This window comes from Aquarana catesbeiana, linkage group LG03 (assembly GCF_042186555.1).
Source record: "Aquarana catesbeiana isolate 2022-GZ linkage group LG03, ASM4218655v1, whole genome shotgun sequence".
In the NCBI taxonomy this organism is placed as follows: Eukaryota; Metazoa; Chordata; class Amphibia; order Anura; family Ranidae; genus Aquarana; species Aquarana catesbeiana.
In genome coordinates, this window is record NC_133326.1 from 491,524,762 (window position 1) to 491,552,684 (window position 27,923).

A 27,923-nucleotide genomic window follows, 5' to 3' on the forward strand; every position below is an offset into this window, starting at 1 on the left:
CTATATTAACCCAGTCTTGGCATGGCAATTCCAATCGATTATTCTCATAATAATATTGCATAATAGTATCTTTTAAAATCTGGGAGGTCCATTCCTCCATAAACTTTAGCTTGTTGTCATTTTTTAAAGAAGCTAGAGGGAAGTTTAATCAGAAGTGCATTCATAAAGTAGTCTTGTCAGGATAGTCATTTTAAGAAAAACTGCCCTTCTAAACCATGAGAACGTTTTTTTTATGCCAAAATTTAAGATCTCTTTCTATATTTCGGAGCAAGGGAATGTAATTTTGTTTATTTAGGTCATTTATTTTTGGAGTGATCCAAATGACTAGATATTTGAGAGCTATAGTTTCCCATCTAAAAGAGCAATTTTGTTTTGTTTTGATTAATGCTTCTGATGGGAGGGATATGTTGAGGGCCTCAGATTTAGTGTAATTTATTTTAAAATTGGAGATGAAATTGAAATGTTTGAATAGTTTAAGCGAATTCGGAATAGATATACAGTATGAGGTTGGGATAAGAAAAAGAAGAGATCATCAGCGCAAGCCGCAATTTTATATTCCCTTCTAGCAATCGTGAACCCGCTTATAGTTTGAATCTGCCTGATAAATGGGTTCAGGCGTTAGTATGAAGAGGAGAGGTGAGAGGGGGCAGCTTTGTCTGGTTCCATTTTTGATATTAACAATTTCAGATAGGGTACTTTTTACTTTAATTTTTGCCGTAGCAATCCAGTTCATCATATTTTGTCTTAGCCCTATATGTGAGCAAGTAGCAAACACATAGTCCCAGGATACTTAATTGAAGGCCTTCTCCGCATCTGTTGATAGAAGACCCTCAATGTTTTCAATACGGGATCTGAATATTACGTTGAGAGCGTTTGTGATATTGGGGTTTATTCACTAAAGGCAAATCCACTTTGCACTGCAACTGCACTTGGAAGTGCAGTCACTGTAGTTCTGAGGGGATCATGCAAGGAAATGAAAAAACAGCATTTTTGCTTGTACATGATTGGATGATAAAATCAGACGAGCTTCCCCTGATTTCAGATCTTCCCCTCAGATTTACAGCGACAGCACTTCCAAGAGCACTTGTAGTGCAGAATGGATTTGCCTTTAGTAAATCAACCCCATTGTCTCTAGCCTCTCTTCCTGGCATAAATCCAGCTTGCTCTGGTCCAATGAGCTTAGTTTATAAGGGTTAATTTGCCAATATTTTTGCGAATAACCTTAGGTCAGTGTTCAGTAAAGAAATTGGCCTATAGCTCGTACATTCAGTGGGGTCCTTGTCTTTTTTTGGGATGACCGTTATATGAGCTAGTAGAAATGAGTTAGCAATAGATTGCGGTATGCATAGGGAGTTTAGGGTGTGAAGTAACGGCTGTGAGAGAACATCAGTAATAGGACTTGTAATATTGTGATGCAAGACCATCCGGTCCAGGACTTTTCCCAGGTTTCCGGTTTTTGACAGCTGATATTATTTAATGATAATTGATGGCCTTTTCTAGAGTTAGGGTGTCTGAGGGGGGAGAGAGTTGGTAGACCTCTTTTCTTTAGGAAAGTGGTTATTATATCTCCCTTCTCACCCTGTATGTCATTGGGTCTGTGTTGGGGAGGTAGGTTATATAGTTTGGTGTAGAAATGCTGAAAGCTAGCTGCTATTAGCTTGGTATTATGTTCTAATTTGCCATTAGCATTTTTAATACAAAATATATTTTCAGTAATTTAAGCATCTTTTAACGCTTTAGCTAAAAACTTACCACTCTTGTCTCCACCTTCATAATAAATACATTTCTTAACCACTTCAGCCTTGGAAGGATTCACCCACTTCCTGACCAGGCAATTTTTTGCGATACAGTACTGCGTCGCTTTAACTGACAATTGGAATTGTCGTGCGTACCCAAACAAAATTGATGTCCTTTTTTTCCCACAAATAGAGCTTTCTTTTGGTGGTATTTGATCACCTCTGTGGTTTTTATTTTTTGTGCTATAAACAAAAAAAAAGTGTGACAATTTTGAAAAAAAAAAAACTATTTTACTCTCTGCTATAAAACATTTCCAAAAAAAATTAAAAAAAAACACATTTTACTTTACTTTATTATCTATCCTACCCGGTTCGTACAAAAGCATTAAAAAAGGCCTTTTGATACACTGGTTGACAGCTGCAAGGGCAGTATTACCGCGCCACTGGCGGTCGGCGCATGCTCCATCATTGGTTGAGTGGGTTTCATAAATGGACAATATTGAAAGGATGGAGACTCTTCTGTCACAGGAGTTGGACACTTATGAACAATGTCGTCAAATTTGGCTCCCTTGGAAGGTTCTAAGGGAATCCCTTGAACTACGGAATCTGTATATGGTTTGGAGATAGGGTATGAAAATGGTGCAGAGTCGGATTGAGTGAGGCGATTTTGGTTTGAGTAGCTATTTCTGGTGGTTTTATTTATTGTGAGTATTATTGTTTCTTCCCCTTTTTTTTTTTTTTTTGTTTTCTTTTTGTTGGGTGTGTGTATTTAGTGTGATATATCTAACATTACTGTGGGAGTTGAAGAAAGGGAATAGGAAACCATATATTTTATTTTTGGATGAAGGAAGATAAGACAGGGATATTCCTATTAGGGCTTAAGGATGTGTGATCTTGGGTGGTAGTGGCGGCAGGCCTTGGTGCCACGGATGTTTGGGGAGGCGCCTCCCTTGATGTGCAACTACTCCGTAGAGTGCGGGGGCTGTGGGGGGAGTGTGGCCGGGACGTCTGGGGTTCCGGTCCGCCATCATGGGTCTGGAGTATCAACATGGGTTCTCTTTTCCTTGTTTGTCTCATTCGTTTTTTTGTTTTCCTCTTGTTTCAGAGACCCCTGCAGTATGTTGGTATATATTTATGTTTTACATATTATTATCATGTGGTATGTTTTTTTTATTGGTACCTATTGGATGAGATCAATGCTTGTCGTTTTTGTTGGTTTTTGTTTCTGTTATGTAAATGTAAATTTTCTTCTTAATAAAATTAGAATTGAGAAAAAAAAAAACACAAAAAAACAAAAAACACATCAGTTTAGGCCAATATGTATTCTGCTTCATATTTTTGGTAAGTGTATATTGATTGGTTTTCGCAAATGTTATCATGTCTACAAAATAGAGGATAGATTTATGGCATTTTTTTATTTATTTTTTTTTTTTTACTAGTAATGGTGGCAATCGGTGATTGTTAGCTGGACTGCAACATTGCGGCGGACAGATCAAACACCTGACTGACATTTTTTACACTTTTTTTGGGAACCAGTGACATTATTACAGTAATCAGTGCTAAATAGATGCACTGTTATTGTACTAATGACACTGGCAGGGAAGGGGTTAACATCAGGGGCAATCAAGGGGTAAAATGTGTTCCCTGCAGGTGTTTTCTAACTGTATGTGGGATTGTGTGACTGGGGAAACACACAGATCCATCTTCCTGCTTAGCAGAAAGCCAGGATCTGGGTGATCTCCCCTGTCAGAATGGTGATCTGCCTTGTTTACACAAGCAGATTCCTGTTCTGTCACTGATTGGCTCCCTCGCTGGCCAATGGGGGCGCGTGCATGCCCACAAAAGCGAGTTCCTGAACCGAAGTACACCTACGGCGATTTGCGGAATCGTGCCACCTTGCCACAGTATAATGACTGCGGCTGGTTGGCAAGTGGTTAAAGAACTGGGAACCCTTTTATAAGCGGAGAGTAATTGTTTATGTTGGGATTCTAAGTTAGTGATAGTGTTGGAGAGTTCAGCAATTTGAACGATTGCATTCTTTTTTCCATTAGCACCCCATTTAATGAATACGCCACGCACCACACATTTGTGTGCTTCCCAGACCGTTAGGTATGATGAGTCTCTTCAGGATTGAGATTGATTTTACACTTTCCTTTTACATATTGCCCATGTGGAATCAGGGAGGATTAATTGTGTCAATGGAAATTATTATATGCATAATTATGTATGATTATGGTATGGTACATATTCATTATCTGTTTTATATGAATATATTTGTATATACCTATTTATTAAACATTATTGCTATTTATTCTATCTGGTTGTCAGCCAATGCCTCATTCAAAGTCCCGACTCCCCCTTTTTAACCATTACACTTAGGGATGGAGGTACCTGATGGTAATCCAGTCATGACCTCATTTAAAGTCCCGCCCTTCTCTTTTTTGTCAAATCAATTTAGGGATGGAGGCACTTGGCTATATATTTCCGGTCCCCCTAGTTTTTGTATATGTATGAGCTGTTATTTACATGTCTCATTCTATCCTCTAGGGGGCTGTGTCACCCCCCAAGGCTTGCACAGTTCTGCACCTATCCGCTGTGCGCTGGTCAGATTGCCCCTGCCCCTTGGGTTTGGGGATCCGATTGCTTGGTTGTTCCGTCCTTGCCGGGAGCTGCGATGCGTACTCGGGGCCCTCCCCTTCCCCCTTTTGGGTGGTGGGGGCGGACACCTGACGCGCATTGACATCACGCCATGCGTGCCGTGCGCGTGACATCATTTAGGCGCCGCGCACTGGCACGCACTTTCCCCATTCTGCGTTGACATTGAGGACTTGGACGCCTATTCCGGAGCGGTCCAGCTCGGTTTGGCGCCCGGTGTTACCTCTGCACACCTTGCGTGATGTTGGTGTGGGATCTCCGGCAGGGTACATACATCTTGGGAAGCAGCCGTTTTCACTTTCTTCCATCTATCTTCTAGCACTTGCACATGTTTTCATGTTTCCTGCTATATCATTTCATTCATCTTTGTTCCCCTTCATCTGGCTATCTTAGGCTTTCTTCTGGTGCTTATACTTTCATTTCACATTATGGTTAACAACAATCACTTGTCACCATTCTTATGCACCATACTTTATGCACTTAGCCTACTATTTTTGACATCCTTTTGGGCTCTTGGTCTCATTATACTCCTATTTTATTTCTCACCAGTCTTTCTATTTTCCAATCTTGGATTCATTCCGTTTTATTTATCGCCTTTTTACCTCTCTTGGCATTTCAGGTCCTTTTTCACTTTTGCTTGCCCATTGCTGTGTGTGCCGATTTTACTGCCGGACCATTACCTCAGCTCTCGGTTGGATGCCTCCGCCTTGTTCTCGGGTCTCCATATCCATGGGTGGCATACAGGGTGGTTTTGCCAGGTACAGTGGTGGTGCATCTATTGTGGTTTTGCCTCTTTTTCTATATTATTTTTCCATTCAATCCATCTCTCCCCCCCCACCTATGGCTTAGTTTTCTGGTTATGTATTTTCCAGATGCAACTAGACGTACCTTGCATTGCTCCTGATGAGTGGAGGGTTCCACGAAACGCGTAGAGCTTCTTAGATGCGACGTCACCATATCGATATCACCTGGATACCCATTGGGGTCTCTTCAGGATTACGATTGATTTTACACTTTCCTTTTACATATTGCCCATGTGGAATCAGGGAGGATTAATTGTGTCAATGGAAATTATTATATGCATAATTATGGTATGGTACATATTCATTATCTGTTTTATATGAATATATTTGTATATACCTATTTATTAACCACTTGCCGACCGCCTAACGTAGATATACGTCGGCAGAGTGGCACGGGCAGGCAGAATCACGTATATATACGTGATCTGCCTCCCGCGGGCGGGGGGTCCAATCGGACCCCCCCCCGGTGCCAGCGGCGGTCGGCATCTGACTGGGAGCGTCGGGAGGCGAGGGGGAGACCATCCGATCGTGGCCCCCCCCTCGCGATCGCTCCCAGCCAATGGGAATCCTCCTCTGCCTGTGTGTAGTTTCACACAGGCAGAGGATGTGATGTCATCTCTCCTCGGTCTGGCAGTTTCCGTCCAGCGCCGAGGAGAGAAGACATGTAAGTGCACACAACACAAACACACACAGTAGAACATGCCAGGCATACCTTACACCCCCGATCCCCCCCGATCGCCCCCCGATCCCCCCCCAATCACCCCCCCCCCGTCACAAACTGACATTAGCAGTATTTTTTTTTTTTTTTTTCTGATTACTGCATAGTGTCAGTTTGTGACAGTTACAGTGTTAGGGCAGTGAGTGTTAGGCCCCCTTTAGGTCTAGGATACCCCCCTAACCCCCCCTAATAAAGTTTTAACCCCTTGATCACCCCCTGTCACCAGTGTCACTAAGCGATCATTTTTCTGATCGCTGTATTAGTGTCGCTGGTGACGCTAGTTAGTGAGGTAAATATTTAGGTTTGCCGTCAGCGTTTTATAGCGACAGGGACCCCCATATACTACCTAATAAATGTTTTAACCCCTTGATTGCCCCCTAGTTAACCCTTTCACCACTGATCACCGTATAACTGTTACGGGTGACGCTGGTTAGTTCGTTTATTTTTTATAGTGTCAGGGCACCCGCCGTTTATTACCGAATAAAAGTTTAGCCCCCTGATCGCCCGGCGGTGATATGCATCGCCCCAGGCAGCGTCAGATTAGCGCCAGTACCGCTAACACCCACGCACGCAGCATACGCCTCCCTTAGTGGTATAGTATCTGTACGGATCAATATCTGATCCGATCAGATCTATACTAGCGTCCCCAGCAGTTTAGGGTTCCCAAAAACGCAGTGTTAGCGGGATCAGCCCAGATACCCGCTAGCACCTGCGTTTTGCCCCTCTGCCCGGCCCACCCAAGTGCAGTATCGATCGATCACTGTCACTTACAAAACACTAAACGCATAACTGCAGCGTTCGCAGAGTCAGGCCTGATCCCTGCGATCGCTAACAGTTTTTTTGGTAGCGTTTTGGTGAACTGGCAAGCACCAGCCCCAAGCAGTGTCAGGTTAGCGCCAGTACCGCTAACACCCACGCACGCAGCATACGCCTCCCTTAGTGGTATAGTATCTGATCGGATCAATATCTGATCCGATCAGATCTATACTAGCGTCCCCAGCAGTTTAGGGTTCCCACAAACGCAGTGTTAGCGGGATCAGCCCAGATACCTGCTAGCACCTGCGTTTTGCCCCTCCGCCCGGCCCAGCCCAGCCCACCCAAGTGCAGTATCGATCGATCACTGACACTTACAAAACACTAAACGCATAACTGCAGCGTTCGCAGAGTCAGGCCTGATCCTTGCGATCGCTAACAGTTTTTTTGGTAGCGTTTTGGTGAACTGGCAAGCACCAGCGGCCTAGTACACCCCGGTCGTAGTCAAACCAGCACTGCAGTAACACTTGGTGACGTGGCGAGTCCCATAAGTGCAGTTCAAGCTGGTGAGGTGGCAAGCACAAGTAGTGTCCCGCTGCCACCAAGAAGACAAACACAGGCCCGTCGTGCCCATAGTGCCCTTCCTGCTGCATTCGCCAATCCTAATTGGGAACCCACCGCTTCTGCAGCGCCCGTACTTCCCCCATTCACATCCCCAACCAAATGCAGTCGGCTGCATGAGAGGCATTTTCTTTATGTCCTCCCGAGTACCCCTACCCAGCGAACCCCCCCAAAAAAGATGTCGTGTCTGCAGCAAGCGCGGATATAGGCGTGACACCCTCTATTATTGTCCCTCCTGTCCTGACAATCCTGGTCTTTGCATTGGTGAATGTTTTGAACGCTACCATTCACTAGTTGAGTATTAGCGTAGGGTACAGCATTGCACAGACTAGGCACACTTTCACAGGGTCTCCCAAGATGCCATCGCATTTTGAGAGACCCGAACCTGGAACCGGTTACAGTTATAAAAGTTAGTTACAAAAAAAAGTGTAAAAAAAAAAAAAAAAAAAAAACACATACAAAAATATAAAATAAAAAAAAATAGTTGTCGTTTTATTGTTCTCTCTCTCTCTATTCTCTCTCTATTGTTCTGCTCTTTTTTACTGTATTCTATTCTGCAATGTTTTATTGTTATTATGTTTTATCATGTTTGCTTTTCAGGTATGCAATTTTTTATACCTTACCGTTTACTGTGCTTTATTGTTAACCATTTTTTTGTCTTCAGGTACGCCATTCACGACTTTGAGTGGTTATACCAGAATGATGCCTGCAGGTTTAGGTATCATCTTGGTATCATTCTTTTCAGCCAGCGGTCGGCTTTCATGTAAAAGCAATCCTAGCGGCTAATTAGCCTCTAGACTGCTTTTACAAGCAGTGGGAGGGAATGCCCCTCCCCCCCAACGTCTTCCGTGTTTTTCTCTGGCTCTCCTGTCTCAACAGGGAACCTGAAAATGCAGCCGGTGATTCAGCCAGCTGACCATAGAGCTGATCAGAGACCAGAGTGGCTCCAAACATCTCTATGGCCTAAGAAACCGGAAGCTACGAGCATTTTATGACTTAGATTTCGCCGGATGTAAACAGCGCCATTGGGAAATTGGGAAAGCATTTTATCACACCGATCTTGGTGTGGTCAGATGCTTTGAGGGCAGAGGAGAAATCTAGGGTCTAATAGACCCCAATTTTTGCAAAAAAGAGTACCTGTCACTACCTATTGCTATGATAGGGGATATTTACATTCCCTGAGATAACAATAAAAATGATTAAAAAAAAAAAATGAAAGGAACAGTTTAAAAATAAGATAAAAAAATAATAATAATAAAGAAAAAAAAAAAAAAAAAAAAAAAAAGCACCCCTGTCCCCCCTGCTCTCGCGCTAAGGCGAACGCAAGCGTCGGTCTGGCGTCAAATGTAAACAGCAATTGCACCATGCATGTGAGGTATCGCCGCGAAGGTCAGATCGAGGGCAGTAAGTTTAGCAGTAGACCTCCTCTGTAAATCTAAAGTGGTAACCTGTAAAGGCTTTTAAAGGCTTTTAAAAATGTATTTAGTTTGTCGCCACTGCACGTTTGTGCGCAATTTTAAAGCATGTCATGTTTGGTATCCATGTACTCGGCCTAAGATCATCTTTTTTATTTCATCAAACATTTGGGCAATATAGTGTGTTTTAGTGCATTAAAATGTAAAAAAGTGTGTTTTTTCCCCAAAAAATGCGTTTGAAAAATCGCTGCGCAAATACTGTGTGAAAAAAAAAAATGAAACACCCACCATTTTAATCTGTAGGGCATTTGCTTTAAAAAAAATATATAATGTTTGGGGGTTCAAAGTAATTTTCTTGCAAAAAAAAATTATTTTTTTATGTAAACAATAAGTGTCAGAAAGGGCTTTGTCTTCAAGTGGTTAGAAGAGTGGGTGATGTGTGACATAAGCTTCTAGATGTTGTGCATAAAATGCCAGGACAGTTCAAAACCCCCCCAAATGACCCCATTTTGGAAAGCAGACACCCCAAGCTATTTGCTGAGAGTCATGTTGAGTCCATGGAATAATTTATATTGTGACACAAGTTGCGGGAAAGAGACAATTTTTTATTTTTTTTATTTTTTTTTGCGCAAAGTTGTCACTAAATGATATATTGCTCAAACATGCCATGGGAATATGTGAAATTACACCCCAAAATACATTCTGCTGCTTCTCCTGAGTATGGGGATACCACATGTGTGAGACTTTTTGGGAGCCTAGCCGCGTACGGGACCCCGAAAACCAAGCACCGCCTTCAGGCTTTCTAAGGCCGTAAATTTTTGATTTCACTCTTCACTGCCTATCACAGTTTCGGAGGCCATGGAATGCCCAGGTGGCAAAAAAACCCCCCAAATGACCCCATTTTGGAAAGTAGACACCCCAAGCTATTTGATGAGAGGTATAGTGAGTATTTTGCAGACCTCACTTTTTGTCACAAAGTTTTGAAAATTGAAAAAAGAAAAAAAAAAAATTTTTTTTCTCGTCTTTCTTTATTTTCAAAAACAAATGAGAGCTGCAAAATACTCACCATGCCTCTCAGCAAATAGCTTGGGGTGTCTACTTTCCAAAATGGGGTCATTTGGGGGGGGTTTGTGCCACCTGGGCATTCCATGGCCTCCGAAACTGTGATAGGCAGTGAGGAGTAAAATAAAAAATGTACGCCCTTAGAAATCCTGAAGGCAGTGCTTGGTTTTCGGGGCCCCGTACGCGGCTAGGCTCCCAAAAAGTCCCACACATGTGGTATCCCCATACTCAGGAGAAGCAGCTAAATGTATTTTGGGGTGCAATTCCACATATGCCCATGGCCTGTGTGAGCAATATATCATTTAGTGACAACTTTGTGCAAAAAAAAAAAAAAAAAAAAAAAATTTGTCACTTTCCCGCAACTTGTGTCAAAATATAAAACATTCCATGGACTCAACATGCCTCAAAGCAAATAGCTTGGGGTGTCTACTTTCCAAAATGGGGTCATTTGGGGGGGTTTTATGTCATCTGGGCATTTTATGGCCTTCAAAACTGTGATAGGTAGTGAGGAGTAAAATCAAAAATGTACGCCCTTAGAAATCCTGAAGGCAGTGATTGGTTTTCGGGGCCCCGTACGCGGCTAGGCTCCCAAAAAGTCCCACACATGTGGTATCCCCATACTCAGGAGAAGCAGCTAAATGTATTTTGGGGTGCAATTCCACATATGCCCATGGCCTGTGTGAGCAATATATCATTTAGTGACAACTTTTTGTAATTTTTTTTTTTTTTTTTTGTCATTGTTCAATCACTTGGGACAAAAAAAATGAATATTCAATGGGCTCAACATGCCTCTCAGCAAATTCCTTGGGGTGTCTACTTTCCAAAATGGGGTCATTTGTGGGGGATTTGTACTGCCCTGCCATTTTAGCACCTCAAGAAACGACATAGGCAGTCATAAATTAAAGGCTGTGTAAATTCCAGAAAATGTACCCTAGTTTGTAGACGCTATAACTTTTGCGCAAACCAATAAATATACACTTATTGACATTTTTTTTACCAAAGACATGTGGCCGAATACATTTTGGCCTAAATGTATGACTAAAATTGAGTTTATTGGATTTTTTTTAGAACAAAAAGTAGAAAATATCATTTTTTTTCAAAATTTTCGGTCTTTTTCCGTGTATAGCGCAAAAAATAAAAACGGCAGAGGTGATCAAATACTATCAAAAGAAAGCTCTATTTGTCGGAAGAAAAGGACGCAAATTTCGTTTGGGTACAGCATTGCATGACCGCGCAATTAGCAGTTAAAGCGACGCAGTGCCGAATTGTAAAAAGTGCTCTGGTCAGGAAGGGGGTAAAACCTTCCGGGGCTGAAGTGGTTAAACATTATTGCTATTTATTCTATCTGGTGTTTTCTAACTGTATGGGGGATTGTGTGACTGGGGAAACACACAGATCCATCTTCCTGCTTAGCAGAAAGCCAGGATCTGAGTGATCTCCCCTGTCAGAATGGTGATCTGCCTTGTTTACATAAGCAGATCCCTGTTCTGTCACTGATTGGCTCCCTCGCTGGCCAATGGGGGCGCGTGCATACCCACAAAAGCGAGTTCCTGAACCGAAGTACACCTACGGCGATTTGCGGAATCGTGCCACCTTGCCACAGTATAATGATTGCGGCTGGTTGGCAAGTGGTTAAAGAACTGGGAACCCTTTTATAAGCGGAGAGTAATTGTTTATGTTGGGATTCTAAGTTAGTGATAGTGTTGGAGAGTTCAGCAATTTGAACGATTGCATTCTTTTTTCCATTTAGCACCCCATTTAATGAATACGCCACGCACCACACATTTGTGTGCTTCCCAGACCGTTAGGTATGATGAGTCTCTTCAGGATTGAGATTGATTTTACACTTTCCTTTTACATATTGCCCATGTGGAATCAGGGAGGATTAATTGTGTCAATGGAAATTATTATATGCATAATTATGTATGATTATGGTATGGTACATATTCATTATCTGTTTTATATGAATATATTTGTATATACCTATTTATTAAACATTATTGCTATTTATTCTATCTGGTTGTCAGACAATGCCTCATTCAAAGTCCCGACTCCCCCTTTTTAACCATTACGCTTAGGGATGGAGGTACCTGATGGTAATCCAGTCATGACCTCATTTAAAGTCCCGCCCTTCTCTTTTTTGTCATAGGTATGATGAGTTTTCCGGCTTGTTAGTATCAAAATATATTTTTATTGTGTCTTTAGGATTTTTATGTATTTCCGGATTAAGTCTCCAGTTAAAAGTTTTTTCCAACTGTCCTCCAAGGCTGATATTAACCACTTGCCTACCAGGCATTTAAAGCGGAGTTCCACCCATTTAAAAGTTAGCAGCTACAAAAATTGGAGCTGCTGACTTTTAATAAACAGACACTCACTTGTCCCACAGTCCAGCAATGCAGGCGCAGGAAGCCTCGCTCCTCTCCCCCTCCTCTCTGCGGTGCCAGCACCATAATTGCGGGCACCTGGCTGTGGCTTTACAGTGGGCGTACACTGCATATGCGGGAGCCGCGCTGTGTGTTGTGAATGGCCGGGCAATCTTCTGGGACCTGTGACAGGTCCCAGAAGATTACAGGGAGGGAGGAGAGGTGAACTTCCTTCCGGCGCCGCAGCGCCAGGAGAAGAAGTGGGAGCTGAGGGCCTGTCAAAACTGGGTACCCGCTCCCCCCCCCCAAAAAAAAATGACATGCCAAATGTGGCATGTCAGGGGGTCACCAGTACTTAAAGCGGAAGTTCCATTTTTGTGTGGAACTCCGTTTTAAACCCCCTTCCTGCCCAGGCCAATTTTCAGCTTTCAGCAATTGCGCGGTCATGCTACACTATACCCAAATGATATTTTTATCATTTTTTCACACAAATGGAGCTTTCTTTTGGTGGTATTTATTCACTACTGGGGTTTTTATTTTTTGCTAAACAAAAAAAAAAGACCAAAAATGTTGAAAAATAAAACAGTTTTTCTAGCTTGTTATAAAATATTGCAAATTTTTGGTAATTTTTCTCCTTTGTTGATGTGCGCTGATGAGGCTGCACTGATGGGCACTGATATGCTGCACTGATGGGCACTGATAGGCTGCACTGATGGGCACTGATATGCTGCACTGATGGGTACTGATAAGGCGGCACTGATAGGTGGCACTAATAGTTGGCACTGATAGGTAGCACTGATGATGAGACACTGATGGGCACTGATAGGTGGCACTGGTGGGCAATGATAGGCAGCACTGATTTGCACTGGTAAATGGCACTGACAGATGGCACTGGTGGGCACAGATGAGGTAGCGGTGGCTCTCTGTGTTTGGGACTGATGTCCCTCTGACAGAAGCCAGTGATCTGGGTTTTTTTTTCTCATCGCGCTGCCAGCACGAGGAAAAAAAATTGCTGATTACCGGCTGTTTACATCGCGTGATCAGCTGTCATTGGCTGACAGATGATCACGTGGTAAGGGGTCGGGATTGGCCCCCTACTTTGTTCTATGATCAGCCATGTCTTGTGAACTCGCTGATCACAGAGCGCCCCGCAGGGGGTGCGCAGGCAGCTCATGCATGGGAAATTCAGGCCCGCGCTGTTCGAGACCTACCTGTTGGCTTCCCTCGATCGACAGGTAGCTTGCGATCGACGGGTTGCCGTCCCTGGCTGTAGGTGATACACGTTTTCCCATTGGAGGTATTCTGTAATGGGTTGAGGGGAATATTAAAATCTCCTCCTAAAATCAAACATCCAAAGGCGAAACCCTTAAGCTCACCTATGATATGTTGGCAGAAAGTAATGTCAGCCGAGTTTGGGAAGTATGTGCTGGCCAAAGTGATGGATTTCCCTTCTCAAGAACCTTTCAGGAATATGTATCGTCCCTCAGGGTCTATCAATTGATCAGTTATAGTGATGTTCGCTTCTTTACTAATAAGTATGGATACCCCTTTTGTCTCTAGTAGCATGATACCCTTTAGTGAAGAATTTGTTAGATGTGTTGGGAACATGCTTAGTTTTGAAATGTGTTTCTTGTAGAAACACTACCCATGATTTGACTTTGTTGAAGTGGTTGTAAAGGTAAAGAACAAGTTACATCCAGCTCCTCGGTTCTTTTAATCTCTACTATACTGTGTAATTGCTTTTTTTTTAAACAATGCCTATAAATACCTTATCTTTGCTCTTTTATGGCAGGTCACGTGGCCTCCGGCTCCTCTATTCCTTCGATCTGTGGGCTGCAGAGGGAGGGGACAAGTTCCCCCTCCAATGTCAGCCAGGAAGGTCACGTGACCGCTGTGACCGGCCAGAAGAGATCAAAGATAAGGTATTTGCAGGCTTTGTTTTACAAAAACATTTACATTTACATTTAGTGTAGGAGAGATTAGTATAACAGAGCTGGCTGTAATTGTTCTTTACTTTTACTGCCAGCTACTAATAGCAGCAGGAGCGGGGCTGAGAGGGGGGAGAGACACACACAGCAGCTGACAGGCAGGGAGGGAGGGGGACAGGGAGAGCAGTGGGTGACAAGGGCACATAAACTGACCACGGTAATCAGGGATCAGCAGCCATGATTACCATGGTCAGCACGCAGTGGGGGGACACAGGAACAGGCTGGATCAACCAGGTTTTTTTTAGAGCTTAGAAAGGGGCAGATTAGACAGCACAAGCACTGTACTGTTTAATTTGCTATAAGGGAACAGGAGCACGCTTTTTTTTTTTTTTTTAGGGTTACAACCACTTCCCGTCCGGCCTATAACAGATTGATGGCTGGGAAGTGATTCTGTTATCCTGACTGGGTGTCATATGACATCCAGCAGAATAACATGCCAGGATGTGTCCGCGGGGGCGCGCAGCACGGCGATCACGAGTGCGGTGTGTCACTCTGACACACCGCATCTCCGATCGTGATAAGAAGACTCTGACAGAGGCTTCTTACCACGTGATCAGCTGTGACCAATCACAGCTGATCATCACTTGAACCAGGCATTCCTTGGTTCGCGCTGACAGGGAGAGCCGATCGGCACATTGATTATCAGCACAGCCCCCATCAAATGTACCAATAAGCTTCCAATTGCTGCCCAGTCAGTGCCCCATCATAAACCCCTGCCAGTGCCCAATAAAGTGCCAATCAGTCCCCACCACAGTGCAAATCAGTGAGCACTATCGTGCCAGTGTCCATCACAGTGCCAATCAGTGCCCAGCATTAACACCTGTCAGTACCTGCTCAATCAGTGCTGCCCATCAGTGCCATCTATTAGTGTCCATCAATGCCACCTGTCAGTGCCAATTAGTGTCGCCTAACAGTGCCAATCAGTGCCACCGGTCGGTGCCCATCAGTGCTGCCTGTCAGTGCCCATCAGTGCTGCCTGTCAGTGCCCATCAGTGCTGCCTGTCAGTGCCCATCAGTGCCGCCCGTCAGTGCCCATCAGTGCTGCCCGTCAGTGCCCATTAGTGCCGCCTGTCAGTGCCCATCAGTGCCGCCTATCAGTGCCCATCAGTGCTACATATCAGTGCCGCCTATCAGTGCCCATCAATTCTACATATAAGTGCCTCCTCATTAGTGCCCATCAGTGCCACCTTATCAATGCCAACTCTTCCGTGCCCATCGGTGCCGCCTCATCAGTGCCCATCAGTTTTCTTTTTCTAAATGATGGTCTGTTTTAGTTTGCTTAGCAAAAAATAAAAACCGCAGAGGTGATCAAATACCACCAAAAGAAAGCTCTATTTGTGGGAACAAAATGATAAAAATATAGTTTGGGTACAGTGTTGTATGTCCACGCAATTGTTATTCAAAGTGTGACAGCACTGAAAGCTCAAAATTGGGCAAGGAAGGAGCGAAAGTGCCCGGTATTGAAGTGGTTAAGCTCACGTAGAAGTTGAGTTTTTTTTTTTAGGTGTGTCCCTGACATTGTGCAATATAATAAGAGGCCTCTTGCATAGAGAGGAGTAGGCCATGCTTAGATGATGGATAAGCTGTCTGTGTTACTGACAAAAGAACACAAAATAAAAAAAAAATTATGAGTAGATTTTAAAGTAGTAAGTTATGAACTTTGATACTAAACTCAGTAACGTATCCACTAGATGTAAGGGTTAGTGGGAGGAGCTAGTAAGCTCAGTATCAAGTAAATTATAATGAAAACAGCAAAACAACAGAGGCATAATCCTTGACTGGTGTCAAGAGATCCAAACCAAATCTTTTGATTGCCAAAGATTTATATCATTGAAGGAGAGCCATTGTGCATTCTGCCACTCAGAGGGGGTTATTTAAGAAAGGCAAACCCACTCTGCACTACAAGTGCAAACTACAAGTGCAAAGTGCACTTGAAATTGCACTGAAAGTACACTTGGAAGTGCAGTCGCTGTAGACATGAGGGGGACATGCAATGAAAGTAAAAAACAGCATTTTAGCTTGCACATGATTGGATAATAAAATCAGCAGAGCTTCCCCTCATTTTAGATCTACCCCTCAGATTTACAGCGATTGCACTTCCAAGTGCACTTTCAGTGCAATTTCAAGTGCACTTTGCACTTGTAGTTTGCACTTATAGTGCAAAGTGGATTTGCCTTTCGTAACTAACCCCCTATGTTCCTTAAGGGCGGTGTAGATTTTAATCTTTCGACGGCTGGTCCAAATCTGTGGGAAAAAGGTAAGTAAATAAGTTCCTAGTAATGTCAAGTAACGTGAGAAAATGTCTTGGGCTGATCTTGGACACCTTTGGTTATCATTACTTTGTCAGCTCAGTGTTGGAGCATAAAGTATATCCAGGTCTCTAACAAATAAAGAAAAGAAAAAAAAATAAATATTCCCCCCACCTTATCTATTATTCCTCCCTTAAAGGGGTATTTGGATATGTTGACAGGATGAAGTGAGTTGTGACCAAATGTCTTACAGGTTTTAAAGGATGCAATTTCCCTTTTGGGTAATGGTCAAAAAAGAAAAAATGGTGCAAGAATCTCATATATCTTCCAGGTCCTCCCTGACCCTGGGTTGTTTGGTTTTCAGGGAAGAGCAGTTGGATCCTGATCCATTTTGCTTGTAATTTCTGCCCTTATTTTGCATCGACTTAAAAGGTTATGGTTGCGGAGTGGACATAGTTGAGGGTGAAGACAGAGGGAGTCTGAATTCTTCGTACCATTCCGGTAGTTCTATACGTGGTAATTGCAGGTTGTCACAGAAGCCTTGTAGTTCATTGGACATCTTTAAGATAAATTGTTTGCCATTAAAAGTAGCCTGCAGAGCGAAAGGGAAGCGCCATCTGTAAGCGATTCCATTTTCTTTTAAGGCTGCCAGTAGGTGGCGCATCACCCTTCTGTTTTTCAAAGTTATGGGTGACAGATCTTGGAACAATAAGTTAATATTTAACTGGCCTTCCTTAAAAGGGGAAGTTTGAAACACAGCAAATTACATCTTACATCTCTTGGAGGTGTACTTTCAGCTCCCCTAGGTTTGAGAGCTCTATGTGCTCTATCAAATTTAATAGCGGTGTCAGTGGGTCTCTCCAGCAGGTTATTGAAAATGGATTGCAGTGCTGGTTTGATTTGTTCTGCATTGATTATTTCTGGCATACCTCTCACTCACATTGTTCCTTCTCCCCCTGTCATCTAAGTCTTCTAGGTGCCTGTTTATAGCTATTAGATGTGAAGAGTGTGTCTCAGTAATCTTTTCCAACCTGGAAATATCTCTGTCCTTCTGGATCCCAGCCCTCTTTTGAGACACCATTTGCTCAGAGAGGACCATGAGGTCTGCTTTAAGATCCTCTGATGGCTGCTATGAATGATCTTTTAAGATCTGCAGCTATACGAGTCATCTCTGTGTAAGTAAGTGACTGGTCAGCATGAGCCATCTCCCTTACCATGTCTTCCGACGCTGGAAGAGACTTCTCGCTGCAGTCTTCATCAAGGTGAGAGGTCGCCATTTTTCCCGCTGAAGTGCCGCTTTTCTGGCCAGATCTCATTCTAAAGATGTTGGGTATTCCTCCTGGAAGAAACTATTTAATTCCATGGTAGCCTTCTACAAAGCAACATGCTTATCCCTAAGATGTCCCAAAAAAATATGACAAGGTTTGGCACCTGTGGATGGACCCAGATTCCACGATAATCAGGAACCGGTGGGTTCTATTAATCGGCTTCCAGAGAGTCCCGGAGATAATGCCAAAACAATGGGTGCAGGGACAGCATGACAGTGCTGGACAGCACAGTTGCCGTTTTAAGAGCGGTTTCCCCTTTTAGAAAGGGGGAGGGGCTGAGCAGGGCAGGGTCCAGAGCAGAAGAGAGGAAGAGAGAGGGGGAAGTGATGTCAGTCAGAGAGCGGAGGGGAAGCGATTAGACATCACCCTCACCGCTCTTCAATTGCCCTTCTCCTCACTAAAAGACTATGGCGGCGATGGAGGGCTTTCTCACACAATTAAGAGTTGCGGTTGCAGCTCGGGGCGTGGACTGGCTACAGGCGCAGTTAACTGCCATAACGGTGGAACGGCGGCGAGTGGGGGGGCAGCAACACCTCGTGCACGGTGGTCAAGGCCGCCGGAGAGATTCAGCCCGGACACAGGCCCTGGTGCTTCTCAGCGCAGGCGGCCACCGGAAGTAATGACCCCTAGACCCCCAGTGCACAAGAGAACCAGAGGACCAGGTATGGAGAGGCGAGAGGGACCTGGAGCAGAGGCAAGGGCACGGTGGGAAGGGAGCCTAGCACAGCACATGGCTCTTCCCCCCTGCCCATCGCAGATGTACTGAACAGGCGGATGGGGCTGCTGGGGAGGAGCGGAGTGGCCTGGAGGCACAAGGACGGGACACCGCACAGTGAGAGACTGCCCAGACAGCAGGGTCGGCCAACAGTGCAGAGCAGTTCAGGAGAGGGTCAGAGAGGAGCGCAGTGTCAAGGGCGAGTGAAGGCAGCAGGCAGATGACACAGGCACAGCCAGGTCGCAGGCACAGGAGCCCGTCAAGAGGGGCACCGAGCGGGTCTGGCGGGAGGGCGTGGAGAGAGGGGCTTGAACAGCACTGCAGACCCACGGCAACCAGAGCGGGTCCATCTGGGGTGCAGACCGTGGTAGCGATAGATCGGAGGGTGAGCTGTTCCGGTCGGACGAAGGCGAGGTCCAGGGACATCCAGCAGCGGTGGTTCCAGGAGTGGTGGCTGATGGGCCCAGTCCTGGGCAGCCCGGTGAGTGTGATTCTTCACTTTCTATTTCTACTCTATTGCATATTCTTTTGGGTCAGAGTACGCAGACGGGGCAGGCAGGGCCGAGGGAAACAGCGGGGTCAAGACTAACCCAGTACCGCCGACAGATGCAGGCCCCCAGACAGGGAACGTGGGTCTCCAGGAATTATTGGTAGGGTTTAAGGAATTGGTACAACGTGTGGAGGCAGGGACAGGAGGCATCCGGCACAGGCATGGGCACCTGCGCAGGCCACTCCGCAAGCAGTGGGCGCCACCCGGGCCGTAGGCGATACGCCCGTGACGACTACGGGAGCGGCTACAGCAGTCTGCGAGTCTCCCAGCTTACCGGCTAGCGTTGCGACGCCTGCTAAATAAGAAAAGACAGGGGATAACAAAGCGGATTCGGTTAGGTCGGCGGACTCCGCAAAAAGCGAAGTGTACGTCTGTTTTGAGGGCCCCCTAGGTGCCCATCTGAGGACAGAAGTCAGAGAAAAAATTTGGAAAGGGGAATACGTGGAGATATTCACATTATTGCCGTTGGAGAAGTTCAACCTGGACATGTTGAAGCCTGTAGAAAGCAAGAAGAAAGATGAGGAAAAACGGAGATACCGGTTAATTCCGCGGACCTTTGCCAATTGGCTACAGGCCTTTGCCATTTTGGCGAGCGTAGTAAGGGAAAAGGCTCCCGAACACTGTTCGGCGCTGTTTGTTTACCTGGAAGCCATTAGCGAGGCACACAGGACTTACGGCGGTATGGCTTGGCTTGGCTTCGGTACGACGAACAGTTTAGACAACGGATGGCCTTACGACCGACCCTACGCTGGGACCATAAGGACATTGGTCTGTGGATGAAGCTGATGACAGCGGCGTGGGCCCCTAATCAGTTTTTTCAGGCAGGGGTCGGAGGTTCGGCAGCTCCAGGACAACCGACCAACAAAAGATGGGGCTTTTGTTGGCAGTTCAACGAGGGCACGTGTAGATTCCGGTCTAACTGTCGATTCAAACACTTGTGTTCAGGCTGCGGGGGATCCCATGCACTGTCCAAGTGCTTTAAGAGAGGAAAAGGACGTTCCGGAGATTCTGTGAGTAAGAGGGATGACGCCGGTCCTCAGTAGATACCCTGACCGGGAGGCGGCGATAAGGTTGGAAGCAGGCTTCATTAGTGGTTTTAGAATACCTTGTTCTCTGGCGACAGTCCCACCAGAGGCGAAAAATTTACGGTCAGCACTGCTGCACCCAGCGGTGGTTTCTGAAAAATTGGGGAAGGAGGTTACATTGGGGCGCATGGCCGGCCCTTTTAGGGAGGTGCCGCTTTCGGATTTGGTGGTCTCTCCGCTGGGAGTGGTTCCCAAGAAAGAGCCCAACAAGTTCAGACTTATCCACCACCTTAGAGTGTGCGGTAACATACACCTCTTTCAATGCAGCGGTTGCATGGGTAAGGTGGTATGGGCAGGGGTCATTGAAGGCTAAGTCGGACATTGAGTTGGCCTTCCGGCTACTGCCGGTGCACCCGGACAGCTTTCGGCTGCTTGGATGTACGTGGAACGGGGATTATTACGCAGATCGTTGCCTGCCGATGGGATGCTCCATCTCATGTGCCCTCTTCGAAACGTACACCTCTTTTTTGGAATGGGCAGTTCGGTATGTTTCGGGTATCAACTCAGTCATTCACTATTTGGATGATTTTTTATGTGTCGGCCCGGCGGGTTCCAATATCTGCGCTGTCTTGTTAGGGACTTTACAACATCTGGCAGAACATTTGGGGGTACCGCTGGCTCGGGAAAAAACGAAAGGCCCAACAGCAATTATTACGTTTCTGGGAATCGAAATAGACTCTACAAGGATGGAGTGTCGGTTGCCGGGGGACAAGCTGGAGAAGTTGAAGGATGAGGTGCGAGGGGTACGGAAATTACAGTTACGCCAACTACAATCCTTAATGGGTAAGCTGAATTTTGCTTGCCGCATAATCCCGATGGGTAGGATCTTTTGCTGTCAGTTGGCGGCAGCCACTGCGGGGGTCTGGGCACCAGCGCATTTTATTAGTCTCAGTAAGGAACACAGGGAGGATTTGCTGGTGTGGCAGCAGTTCCTAGAGTCATTTAACGGGCGTGCTCTTTGGATGTCAGGCCCCATCATCAATTGCAACCTGGAACTGTTTACGGACGCTGCAGGTTCCACGGGGGTTTGGAGCTTTCTGCAAGGGTCAATGGTGTGCAGCCCGATGGCCTTCGGCGTGGCAGGAGGCCGGGTTTTTGCAGAACCTGGTTCTTTTGGAATTGTTTCCAATTGTAGTGACCATGGAAACCTGGGGGGGAATCCTTCCGCAACCTAAAGGTCCGTTTTAACTGCGATAATCTGGGTGTGGTCCAGGTGGTTAATCGGCTGACAGCGGCATCCGTGTCAGTAGTCAGGTTATTTCGACATTTGGTCCTACGCTGCATACAAGTGAATGCATTCATATACGCTGTACACTTACCAGGTGTTGACAGCACTTTGGCTGACGCTTTGTCTCGTTTCCAGTGGGACAGGTTCCGGAAGTTAGCACCAGACGCGGAGCAACAGGGGGTTGCCTGTCCCGACTTGATGTGGAACATTGCTTTGGGACCGTAGCAAAGTGGATCAAGCAATCAGTGAGTATGGCTACTTGGAATGCCTACTCAAAAGGTATGGCGGGAATGGTTTGCTTGCTTGAACGAGATTGGAATAGCCCCAGAAGGTCCTGACGTAGCCCAAGCAGTCCTCTATTTTATTACTATGGGACTAGAAAGGGGTATCTCGGCAGCTGCCATCGACTGCGAGTTGGCAGGTTTGGCCTTTCTTTTTAAGTGGCAGGGGCAACGGGACCACACAAAAGATTTTTGGGTAAGATAGGCGGTAGAAGAGTACAGGAAGGCGCACAAGAAGAGGGATGGGAGGCGCCCTGTCTCCTTTGAGATGTTGCAAGTTTTATATGCTAGTTTGGAAAAGGCCTGCAGATCCTTTTATGAATGTGTTTTATTCCGGGCAGCCTTCACATTGGCTTTCTTTGGGGCACTACGTATAAAGGTCAGAAGGTTCAGGGGGGGCTGTTGCTAGGGGACGTAGAGTATTTGCAGGATTCGATCAGAATTTGGAACAGACGATCGAAGACTGTTCAGACCGGAAAAGGTAGGCAACTCGAGTTTTGCAGGATAGCAGAGTCACGCATTTGCCAAGTTAGGGCGGTGGAATCCTTTCGGGACGTGCGACCCTGGGTCCTTTCTCATACATGAGGACGGTGCGTTCTTATCAAAGTTTCAGTTTATAGCGGTGTTTAGAAGATGCGTGTCAATTGGTGTGTATGACCCGGAAAGTTTCTCTTCTCATTCCTTTCTGATAGGGGCAGCCACAGAGGCGGTAAGGGCGGGTCTGTGTCAGAAAGCAATTAGGAGCATTGGTAGGTGGGATTCTGATAGATTTAAGTTGTACGTTCGTCCACAGATGATGCTGTAATTGGTCTCACATAATTTTGGTTATTGTTATACTGTATTGGTATTGATATTTTATGTGGTTTGTGTTGTCATCTTTTCTTGTTCACAGGTCAAGAAGTGGGCCTAGTGTGGATACTTGGCCACTCATACGTTTATTGGGGGGCCAGGAGAGCTGATGTTCGGCAGCTCCGCATCCCCAGGCAGGAGGCTCAAGTCAGGTGGATCGGTGTCCCAAGCATGCGGTGGAACAGGGTAATGGGGGAGGTACACAGGTTCTCCTGTCTGGACAGGGCCCCGGATGTGTTGCTGTTACATGTGGGGGGGAACGATATGGGAGCCCGATCTATGAGGGACCTCTTTAGGTATTTAGATTTTTACGTCTACGCGCGACCTACCCAAGGATGGTCATAGTATGGTCAGATATGGTGGGCAGGATGTCATGGTGGTGGGCATGGTCAGCTAAAAAAGTGGACAGGGCTATAATAAAAGTGAACAAGGAGGTGAGCAGGTTTTTCATCAAAAACGGGGGTTTGGCCATTCGCCACAGAGAGCTGGAGGTGAATACATGGAGGTATCTGCATAGTGATGGGGTACATATTCATGATGTGGGGATAGATTTGTGGTCCCTGGGCCTGCAGGAAGGTATACAGCGAGGGCTGAGGGTGTGGAGGTGCATGCAAGGGTAAGGGGTTACCCCTTGCGTGCTGTGGCAGTGTTGGGTCTCTGGAATAGGAGATGATATAGGTTACATGTATAGAACATGTGGTACCGATCCATGGGATGGGGGTTGTTTTTCTGGTACCCATCCGTGGGAACTGTTATTCTTGTGCTAGCATGTTCTGGCGAACAGGAGGGAGAGTGATCCTTCCAAGAAATATTAATCCTTGCCAAAGGATTGGTTTACAACCACTTTAAATCATGCTTGTAAAGGGTTTACAACCACTTTAAGAACAAACCTACAGTCCCTAACTTGTTCATAGCCCGGGGACCGCCTGTATTGCAATATGTCAGCAATTAGTTCATGCCAGCTTAAAGAAAAGTTACTGAAACTTCCACTTTAATTTTCAGTTTTAAGCAGCATGTACCTTCAAGGTAAGAGAGTGTTGAGGCAGTAATTTCTCTTTGTGTAGTCTATATCACAGGGAAAGATTGTGGAAGGGGTAGTGATATTAGCATCTTTTATATATAGTTACAGTATAAAAACCTAAAATGGCATACTTGCTGTACATTTTGTTTACATATTTGTAAATTGTGACTATAACATAAGGTTCTTTTATAATATGCACGACCCATGGAAACATGCATTCCTTCTACGCGATGTGTGAATGAGGTTGTTACTGGTATTTACTGTATATAGCACTGACAATAAAAAAAACACATTATGTATATATTCATATCGGTCCCTGCCCTCAAGGAGCTTACAAGCTAAGGTCCCTAACTAACATTAATACTTACACATAACCAATGAGCTTGTATTTAAAGTATGTGAGGAAACTGGAGTACTGGAGAAAACCCACACAAGCACAGGGAGAACATGGACACTCCATGGAGGTAGTTTCATGGTTGGGATTCAGATCCACAATCATAGTGCTGCCAGGCAGAAGTGCTAACCACCAAGCCACCTTTATAAATACAGTATGGCCTGTTTTTTACTCTGGTAGCTATTACCGTCCAGGGGCCAGCTACAAGTGCTTATTACTTTCCAGACAGGTGAGTGTAACCATTGATTTTACTTTTATTAAAGCTTTTTCACTTTATGCACTTTATTTAATGCCGATTTTATTGCTTTTTTTTTTTTTTAATGTTCCTCAACCAGAGCTGATGTGAAAAACTTCCACCTGCTGAATACCAGATTGCTGTTTCACTGGGTTTATAAGTGCTGCACGTTTTTATTTCTTGCTGGTTAATTGAAAATTGTTGAGTGTACCTAAACCCAAACACAAATATGTATTATTTTGTGGAAAAATGCCCACAAAGTGCTATTCCAGTGATATGACACTGAAGCGCATTGCTAAATTTACAACCACAGCCTCCCCACTTTTTTTCAGAAGATGTGAGGCACAAGGTACACTAGACCAAATTTACTGGGAGTGCCCAAAAGTTCAGAAATTGTGGATCCAGGTATACAATTTGTTCAGAACTCTTATCCAAAAGAATCTTATCCATAATCCTTGGGAAGCCCTACTCCATCGACCTATTTCTGGCCTTACCACCAATAAATGAAAGTTAAAGCAGAAATAAACCCATCAATTGAACTATTTCAAAAAACAGTTACATTTCTGGCACGTGCCGGGAATGTAACTGTCACATTGCTCTCAACCAAATTTTCAAACCATCCATTGGCTGGTGTCATAACTGATTACATGTGCAGCATCATGGCAGTTGAAGATTAAACAGAGGCCAAGATGGCAACTTTCTTGGCTGAAAACGATAGGAGGGTTTACTTCCACTTTAACAACCTTTATCTTTCTAGCTACACGTCAAACTATAGCTAAACCCTCGAGATAGCCCTCTTTGAAATTCATGGAGGTAAAGCAGTGGATTATGGGTATTATGATCCATGAAAAATGTACCTCTATACTAAATGATACCCACCTCAATTCTTGATAATATGGTCCCCAGGGCTCGAATACAACCACAACTTGAACCTTTATCATTCCCTACTCTCGCTTTAAGATCTAAAGGTCTTCTAAAATGGGAGCCCCTAGCTGGGTCTCCCTCCCCTGATCTTCCACTTTCCTCTACTGTATCCTAACCTTCTCTATTTCCTACACTTAGGCCAGCATACCAGTGGTGGACGGGGTCGCTGAAGTCACCATGGCGACCAGACCCTATGCTGCAGGGGCCCTTGAGGGTGGCTGAGACTGAGCTCCCCTAAAGGGTTGCCACCTGTACGGTTTTCTCCCGGACAGTCCAGTGTTTGAATGATGTGTTCGGGTTTACTTCTGCCTCAGACCCGGACACATCATTCACACGGACTGCACCGAAAGTGACATGTCTCCCCTCTCCCTGATAGCAGCTTGGTTCAGCAGAGCAGAGCAGAGCGTCAGTGTATCAAAGCTCCTCTCCTCCTCCTCTTTCTCCGTTCTGTACACACACTAGGAGGAGGGGGGAGGAAGGGGGAGCAGGAACGGGCTGATCTCAGGTCTGTAGAAAGTTTTTATTATGGTCTGTAGATGGAGGAGGGAGGGGGAGAGAGCGGCTGGAAAGGAGGACAAGGTAGAAAATATGTGGAGTGATCGAGGGGTTAGGAGGATATGTGCTGGGGGGGCTTTGGCAGGGGGAAGATATGCTAGAAGTGTGGATTGGATTTGAAAGCTGACAACTCCTCCTAGCACTATCTCTCTTCCTTCCCAAAGGACCCCTCCAGCACATATTCTACCCCCCTACCCCTCCCCTTTGTACTGGCCCTCTTCACTCACAAAGCACCCCCCCCAGCACATATCTGACCCCCCAAGCGCCCCCAGCACATATGGGCACAGGCTGCATATGATGGACACAGAGGCTGTATGATTGGCACAGAGGCTGCATATGATGGGCACAGAGGCTGTATGATTGGCACGTAGGCTGCATATGATGGGCACAGAGGCTGTATGATTGGCACAGAGGCTGAAAATGATGGGCACAGTGGCTGTATGATTAGCACAGAGGCTGTATGATTGGCACACAGGCTGCACATGATGGGCACAGTGGCTGTATGATGGACACAGAGGCTGCATATGATGGGCACAGAGGCTGCATATAATGGGCACAGAGGCTGCATATAATGGGCACAGAGGCTGCATATAATGGGCACAGAGGCTACATATGATGGACACAGTGGCTGTATGATTGGCACAGAGGTTGTATGATGGGCACAGGCTGCATATGATGGGCACAGGCTGCATATGATGGGCACAGAGGCTGCATATCATGGGCACAGTGGCTGTATGATTGGCACAGAGGCTGCATATGATGGGCACAGTGGCTGTATGATGGGCACAGAGGCTGCATATGATGGGCACAGTGGCTGTATGATGGGCACAGAGGCTGCACATGATGGGCACAGTGGCTGTATGATGGGCACAGAGGCTGCATATAATGGGCACAGTGGCTGTATGATTGTCACAGAGGCTGTATGATTGGCACAGAGGCTGCATATGATGGGCACAGTGGTTGTATGATGGGCACAGGCTGCATATGATGGGCACAGGCTGCATATGATGGGCACAGGCTGCATATGATGGGCACAGAGGCTGTATGATTGGCACAGAGGCTGCATATGATGGGCACAGTGGCTGTATGATGGGCACAGAGGCTGCATATGATGGGCACAGTGGCTGTATGATGGGCACAGGCTGCATATGATGGGCACAGAGGCTGTATGATTGGCACAGAGGCTGCATATGATGGGCACAGTGGCTGTATGATGGGCACAGAGGCTGCATATGATGGGCACAGTGGCTGTATGATGGGCACAGAGGCTGCATATGATGGGCACAGTGGCTGTATGATGGGCACAGGCTGCATATGATTGGCACAGAGGCTGTATGATTGGCACAGAGGCTGCATGATGGGCGCAGGCTGCATATGATGGGCACAGAGGCTGCATATGATGGGCACAGAGGCTGCATATGATGGGCACAGAGGCTGCATATCATGGGCACAGTGGCTGTATGATTGGCACAGAGGCTGCATATGATGGGCACAGTGGCTGTATGATGGGCACAGAGGCTGCATATGATGGGCACAGTGGCTGTATGATGGGCACAGAGGCTGCACATGATGGGCACAGTGGCTGTATGATGGGCACAGAGGCTGCATATAATGGGCACAGTGGCTGTATGATTGTCACAGAGGCTGTATGATTGGCACAGAGGCTGCATATGATGGGCACAGTGGTTGTATGATGGGCACAGGCTGCATATGATGGGCACAGGCTGCATATGATGGGCACAGGCTGCATATGATGGGCACAGAGGCTGTATGATTGGCACAGAGGCTGCATATGATGGGCACAGTGGCTGTATGATGGGCACAGAGGCTGCATATGATGGGCACAGTGGCTGTATGATGGGCACAGAGGCTGCATATGATGGGCACAGTGGCTGTATGATGGGCACAGGCTGCATATGATGGGCACAGAGGCTGTATGATTGGCACAGAGGCTGCATATGATGGGCACAGTGGCTGTATGATGGGCACAGAGGCTGCATATGATGGGCACAGTGGCTGTATGATGGGCACAGAGGCTGCATATGATGGGCACAGTGGCTGTATGATGGGCACAGGCTGCATATGATTGGCACAGAGGCTGTATGATTGGCACAGAGGCTGCATGATGGGCGCAGGCTGCATATGATGGGCACAGAGGCTGCATATGATGGGCACAGAGGCTGCATTTGATGGGGCACAGTGGCTGCATTTGATGGGGCACAGTGGCTGCATTTGATGGGGCACAGTGGCTGCATTTGATGGGGCACAGTGGCTGCATTTGATGGGGCACAGTAAGGCTGCAATTGATTTTTTTTTTCCAGAAATTTTCAGTTTGTTTGCACCCCCCCAAAGTTTTGAGCACCAGCTGCCACTGCCCCCCAGCACATATCTAACT

General features: G+C 45.9%; 1 protein-coding gene across 2 annotated transcripts in view; it reads right to left on the minus strand.

Moving 5' to 3' along the window:
- Positions 1-27,923, minus strand: part of LTC4S (leukotriene C4 synthase) — a 305,490-nt gene that overhangs the window by 198,048 nt on the left and 79,519 nt on the right. The window contains exon 2 of one of the 2 annotated variants that reach the window (XM_073621049.1): positions 1,753-1,979. The exons of the other annotated variant lie outside the window; for it this stretch is intronic. The gene's annotated coding sequence lies outside the window, so the exon portion shown is untranslated. The remainder of the gene's footprint in view (positions 1-1,752; positions 1,980-27,923) is intronic. 2 annotated transcript variants of the gene reach the window in all.